Raw genomic sequence first — 7,262 nt, forward strand, 5'->3', positions numbered from 1 at the left:
ACACTGGGACAAATGAAGCCCTTATCAAGCAACTCATGCAACTACTCCTTTAACTCCTTCAACTCCACTGGGGCCATACGATATGGACGAATAGAAATGGGTTGAGTGCCCAGTAACAAATCAATACCAAAGTTGATATCCATGTCGGGCAGCATGCCCGAAAGGTCTGCTGGGAAAATATTTGGAAAGTCTCTCACTATTAGAACTGACTCAACGGTAGGAGTATCAACACTGACATCTCTCACATATGCTAGATACGCATCACATCCCTTCTCAACCACCCACCGAACCTTTAGAAATGAGACACTGCTAAAAAACGGGTCTATGGCAACGGATGTTTTTGCAACGGTTCAAAAACCGTTACTATAGATTGGTTATTGGAACGGTTTTAACCGTTGCAATATGACATGGGTAATACCAGCACACTTTGGGTATAAAACCGTTGCATTTAGGTAAAAATCGTTCCCATAGTGTTTTATTTTTTGCAACGTTTGTTTTAACCGTTCCAATAAATGTATTTATTGGAACGGATCTTAAAAAAAATTCAATCGGAACGGTTGTTATTTCCATCCTAAAATTTTGCCCTCAATTTTCGTAAACCCGCGCTAGAACCCCTATTTTTACATTATTGTTTTAATTAGTATTATTTCATAAAATTAGAACCCATTTATTTGTTCTCCTAAGTCCTAACCTCGTCTTTCCCCTTTGAGCGTATCCATCAGAGAAGGCCAGAACCTCCATTGTCGCTGCCACTATCCGCCGTCGACCTCCGTCGCATCTGCCAATATCCCGCCGTCAACTCTGTCAACACCAGCAGAATCTCAATTTTCTTTTTCCTCCTCCTATAAAATTTATCTCCTCCACCAGAAACAGCAACCATTCAATTAATCAAAGCTCCATGGTTTCAAATAGTCCCAAAATTCTAGGTTTTTTTTCTCGATTAAGCTCGACTACAACTTCTTATTCTCACTGAGCCTTAATTCTAGGTTTTCGCTCGACTCTCGCAAATTTTCTGATTTATTTTGCATGCTCTTCTTTTATTCCTTTTGTAATTTCTCAATAGTTGAGCCATAACTTGCAGATTCCATTAGCGAGGATGAAAATGCAACTGATAGCTGTGGGATAAATAATTGTAAGTTTTCTTAAACTCTTTTTAATATAAATTTAGGATAACCACATTCGCTAGTTGTGATTTTGGATGAAAATTTCAGTTTTAATGTTCCTTTTTACTCGATTCAGTGATTTTTATTTTATTTTTGGGAGTAACTGAGTGATGTACTGTGGATTCAGCATCTTTTGTTTGTGCAAGTTATGGTGTTGTTTTTGTTCAACTTTAGAGAGTCATCTCCATCACTTAGTTATACAATTTTAATGCTTTTAAAGTGTCCTTATATTTGCCTTTATCATGGAATTTTTGATGCCGTTTTGTTTAGTAAGGACTGAGGCTTAATAGTAGCACCTGAAGCAAGATTTGAAATTTTCCTGCAAAAAGAGGGGTTTATTAAGTTTTTATATGCTTTTATGTTTTTGGGATTATATATGGGGGGAAGGAGTAACATAACTCTTGAAGGTGTCAGGAGTCCACAATCGCTTTTGCATAGATTATTGTTAGACTTTTAGGAGATTTAATATGTACCAGTATTAGAAAACTTATGTACAGACGATAACAATTTGTGTAAATTGAGAATGAGATAAGGATTATATAATATAAAAAAATTAGATATGGTCTTAGTAGATTAGCTAGTGTAGTTTTGTTCTATCTATAATCTAAGTTCTCATTATTATAGATTAACTAGTGTAGTTTAGTTCTATCTATAAAACTAAGTTCTCATTATTATAACCCTTTGTCTTCTGAGTTCTCATTATTGGGAAATCCCCTGGATGTGAATAGCTGGTTTCAAATTAAGCCTCTTGGTGGCTCGACGTATAAGCTAGTCTTCTGTACCCACGGAGAGGAGTTTACTTGCCAAAATGTAGGCATCACTGAGGAAAATAGATATAGGCATTTTGTTCTCACAGAGAATGCAAAGGCCTTTGTGTTCATAAAGCATGGCGGAATTGGAAAGGCCGAAGCATGATTATGCATCTGCTTTCTAATAAAACTAAGTATGGAGTAGTATAAAATATGCATGTACTAATGCAGGGACTACCATGTCCCCTGCCATGTATGTTGTGTTTCACTGGATGTAAGAATAAATAATCTAATGCAGGCCTAATAAGTGCCCTATGCATGCTTTATTCCCTGTAATAGTAATGTTGCACGGATATATATTTTCCTGATATATCTTCTCTATTTATTTCTTAATGGTTCGATCTCTGTGTACCTTATAAAACAAAAACAAAAATGTATTAGGCTAGCTTTTTCAAATGGATGAAAAAGTGCATTTTGAAATGGTTTCGAAAACGAAGAAGTATTTGTAGAATATGTATGTCCTAGCACTACAAAACAAAAGGCTAAGCTCTGGTCGTCGAAGGGTATATACTCTTAGCAAGACTGAATCAATTATGATGAAACATTTGACCCCCGCTGTCATGGTAGAATCTATCCGAATACTTTTTGCATATGCACCTTTCAAAACTTTTGCCTTTTTGTTTTTTACGCTTTTGATTGTACTAGTTTTAGGATACGCGCGATACGTGAATTCTGTCCAAAAGTGCACTCTCATCTGCAGACCGTCTTGCACACTGGTCATTAACAGTCCTCTCAGAGGACAATAGAGCAATTAAGGGTCAACTTCTTTACATCTATATGCTTTTTAGATTTGGCGTTATGTTTATACTCTGTCTCGAACTGTTAAGTTCTCAATGCAAACAAGAAAATAAGCTAACTGGTTTGATTAAAGACATGGCTAGAAAATATATAGATGATAACTTGTTTGTTGTTAAAAAAAATCATCTTATGTTATCGTCCTTAAGTAACAATAAAAGAGAATATGTACCTAGACTCATGCACTACTTCCTTCCGGCAATGTGATTAAACGTGTGCCAGAATCATAGACCATATCCGTTCCACAAATCTGTGCCAAAATCACTACAGATTTGTACCTGTAGTGACAAAGCAGGAAGCACAAGAGCCATCCATGTTCATAAGTCCGATAGCTATCATTTCTTGTTACCGTCAACTTGGTAATTTTGCATAGCAGCAAATGTCCTTCCTACTGCTATCCCTTCCGTCTAAATTTAAGGGATGAAACTAGAAATGATGCATGTTACTCCTATTGGCCTTTCTAATATGACGACGCTAGACCAGTCCTCGATTGGCTTTGCTCTAGCCTTCGGCCTTCTAATGTCCTTTCCCCATCCGAAGTTACACAGTAAGTCATTCTTTCATTTTTTTGCTATCAGTTTATCTTCCTACATTCTACAAAATTGCTTTGGTTTGTGTGTATAATTTCACCTATGCGTCCAAAATTGAGATAAAAATGTAATTTAGATCTCAACTTATTTGTGGATCGAAAGCTGTACTAAGTATCAAACTAGTATTTAAATTTGTTGTTTGCTACATCTGATTATTGTGTTGTTTTCTTCTAATTTTCAAAGTTACCAAGCAATGTCATTTTAGCTACATGATTGCTTTGGTTGTGTGTATAGTTTTGTGTAAGGGTGAAAATTGAACGTCCTAAGAGATAGTGGAAGTGGAAGTTTACACTTCTATATTAGATCGGAAGCTGTACTAAGTACCTATTTTCTTGTTAAATTTGTTGTTTATTCATCAGTTTAATGTGTTCTCTAATTTGCAAAGTTAGTAAGCAGTGTCATTTTAGCGTCTTGTGTGTACTATTTTACATAATTGATTTAGTTGTGTCATGTATGTATAGTTTTATGTGATCTTTGAAGGAAATCTAGAATTCTATTTATTAGGATACTGGATACTGACTACCAATCTTGTAATTGAATTTGTTGTTTATTTATAATTCATTATGTTTTTGGTTCAAAGTTGCTAAGCAATTTCATTTCGAAGTCTTATATATCCTTAATGTTCTTTTCTTTTTTCATGGCACTTTGTGCTATGAGCATTCTTAGACCGGATTCTCTTGAAGGGTAATGACTTTATTTATCCTCTTTTGTAGGTGGAGTAGATCAAGAAATGGAAGATGAAAGGCAGTGAAGAACTAGACCTTACTTGAGATGAATTTTGAATTGCTATAGATGAATATTCTATGAATCTTTTGTTATCAGCATTTTTGAAACTCACTCTCTTGAAATGTATTAAACTTATGCACTTGGGGTAGAACATTAGCTTTATGGATATTATTTGCTTGATGGATAATTTATATTATTAATAGTTTCATTTTATGATTTATTTAAATTTTAGTGTTATTATAATTTATTATATATGTAAATATTTATTTATAACAGGGACTATACTTTTGTTTTAACTGAATTGTTACAATAGCCTACCAAAACCGTTGCAATAGGACCCAAATGGCGTTCATTAGACAATATAAACCGTTGCAATAGGTCCTATAAACTGTTCCAAAATAATTTATAAATCGTTCCATTATAAATAAAACCGTTACGATAGCTTAAAGAAACCGTTGTTATACCCATACATAACCGTAATAATATCGTACATAAGTGTTGCATTAAATAATATGGTAACGGTTAAGAATCGTTGTATAAACAATATAGTAACGGTTTAAAACCGTTCCAATTGGAAAAAATAACCGTTCCAACAGTGAAAGGAAAAACCGTTGCGATAGATGAATCTATAGCCATGTCGATGCAAACTGTTGCAAGAACCGTTCCTATAAACCTATGGGCACGCGGGCTGATGGAACGGGCTGTAAACCATTCCAATATCTCTATGGTAACAGTTTTCCATGCGTTACCGTAGACCAATTTTTCAGCAGTGAGATAACCCTGTTAGGAGCATAATCTAAAGCACCCCTCCACTCTATTCATGGAAAACCTGGCATAGCCAGTGTCACAGTGTTGGCATGACAGTCAAGAATAACATGATAGGGCGACAACCAGTCCATGCCCAAAATAACATTAAAATCTACCATACTGAGCAACAAAAAATCGGCTTTGGTCTCAAAACCACTAAGAACAACTAAACACGACCGATACACATAGTCAACAACAAGGGAATCTCCCACATGTGTGGACACATAGACAGGAGAATTCAAAGAATCATGGGATACCTGTAAGATGACACATAGGAATAAGTGGAGCCTGGATTAAATAAGATAGATGCATCTCTATGACAGACCAGAACAATACATGTGATGACTGAGTCGGATGCAACTGCCTCCATCATAGCAGAAAGAGCATAATATCTGGCCTGGCCTCCCCCTCTAGGGCGGCCTCTACCGCCCGACCCCCACCTCTAGTCGGCTACGCAAGTGGAGTGAAAACTAGTGCGGTAACCATGGATTGAGAAGCCTGAGGACCCGGTGAAATACGCAGAGCCTGAGTAGTCTGTGGAGGTGCACCCCTCCTGAGTCTGGGGCAATCCCTCACCATATGACGAGTGTCACCACACTCAAAACAAGCTCTCAGAGGACGTGGCTGTTGTGGTTGGTTCGGGCCTGATCGGCTGGATTGACCACTGAAAGCACCTCGTGCAAGAGGTGCACTAGACAAGGGCGGTGCATAATAGGGAGCCTGGGGCCTAGAAGTGGTCGGAATACCGCTGGAAGCTGGAAGTGCTGAATGAACATGGTGGCTCATATAGCCCCTACCATGACGAGCTGCAACTGGGGCACGGGCACTACTATATGTGCCAGAATCTCGAGGCCTCTTGTCGTCCCTCTCTTGTCTCTCCCGGGCCCACATACCCTCCAATCTCCTAGCGATCTCCATTACCTGCTGGTATGCGATGTCCATCTCCAACTCTCGGGCCATGCTAAATCTGATAATAGGGTTGAGCCCCTCGATAAATAGACGGACTCGCTCTCTAACAGTAGAAACCAAGGCTGGTGCATGCCTGGACAAATCACTGAACCGGACTGCATACTCTGATACGATCATAGAACCCTGGCGCAACTGCTCAAACTCTATGTGCCATGCATCCGTGAGACTCTGGGAACAAACTCCCTCAAGAACATATATGAGAACTGATCCCAGGTGAGTGCAGCCACCTTGGCCGGACTATCCAACTCATACGCTCGCCACTACTGATAAGCCGCTCTTTTAAGATGGAACGTGGTGAAAGTAACCCCACTAAACTCCACAATCCGTATAGTACGGAGGATACGGTGGTGCTCCTCAAGATAACCTTGGGCATCCTCTGAAGCCAAACCGCTGAAAGTAGGAAGGTGGTACTTCTTGTACCTCTCGAGCCTGAGCTGCTCCCCCTCAGAAGTTGTGGCCCTAACCTCGGGCTGAACTGGGGTGACCGGCTGCACTGGTATGACCTCTGGGACCTGTTCAACATGGACCCGCTGCTCTAGGGTATGGGAGGCCAGAGTCTGTGCTCCTCCTCCGGCCTGAGATGTGGCGGGGGCAAGTAGGATCAACCCTGCCTGAGCTAAAGTGCCGAACATGCTCAGAAACTAGGCGAGGGTCTCCTGAAGTGCTGGAGCAGTAACAAGCGTCTTAGGTGGCTTCTATCCAATTGGAGCTACTGGTGGCTTCTCTGTAGTAGTTCGTGCAGGTGCTCTGGCTGCACCACGTGGACGTCTTCGGCCTCTACCCCAGCCCCGGCCTCTCGCGACTCTAGTAGGGGGCATGAGTGTCTGGTCATCTGATCCGGCTGTGCGTGTCCTCACCATCTATGAGAGAATAAAAAGACAGAAGTTTAGAATTACGAAGTCAACAATTTCGCACGATAAGGAATCAAAAGAGTGAAGCTTTTCCTAACAGTTTCGTAGCCTCCCGAAGATAAGTATAGACGTCTCCGTACTGATCCGCGAGACTCAGCTAAACCTGCTTGTGACTCATAGCACCTATGAACCTAGAGCTCTGATACCAACTTGTCACGACCCTAATTTTTCCTTCGTAGGATGTCGTGACGGCTCTTAGCCTCTAAACCTAGGTAAGCCTAACAAACATGCGGAAGTGAATGAGAACAATAATCTAAAATCTCAAAACTTAACAACATATATATAAAGGGAAATCTCTACAGCTCAAGTGTATACAAAAGACCAAAACCTGGCATAATATGTGTCAATGGCTCTATGACAATGCCAAATCATTCCTATACAGTTGTGTCTAATAAGGAAGGAAAATATAAAAAGGGATAGAAGGGGACCCCGAGGCCAGCGGTGTACCTTGAAGTCTCCAAATGCAAACTCAACTCACTTGTGCCGGGACTG

At 39.8% G+C, this 7,262-nt stretch overlaps 1 long non-coding RNA gene across 1 annotated transcript; it reads left to right on the plus strand.

The window, feature by feature from the left end:
* The first annotated feature begins 607 nt into the window (after positions 1-607).
* Positions 608-4,309, plus strand: LOC104100004 (uncharacterized). The gene is made up of 3 exons (XR_687121.4): positions 608-986; positions 1,082-1,132; positions 4,071-4,309. It is a non-coding gene; the product is annotated as an uncharacterized lncRNA (long non-coding RNA).
* Positions 4,310-7,262: the final 2,953 nt, after the last annotated feature.

The sequence above is a fragment of the Nicotiana tomentosiformis genome, chromosome 4, assembly GCF_000390325.3.
Source record: "Nicotiana tomentosiformis chromosome 4, ASM39032v3, whole genome shotgun sequence".
NCBI lineage: Eukaryota > Viridiplantae > Streptophyta > Magnoliopsida > Solanales > Solanaceae > Nicotiana > Nicotiana tomentosiformis.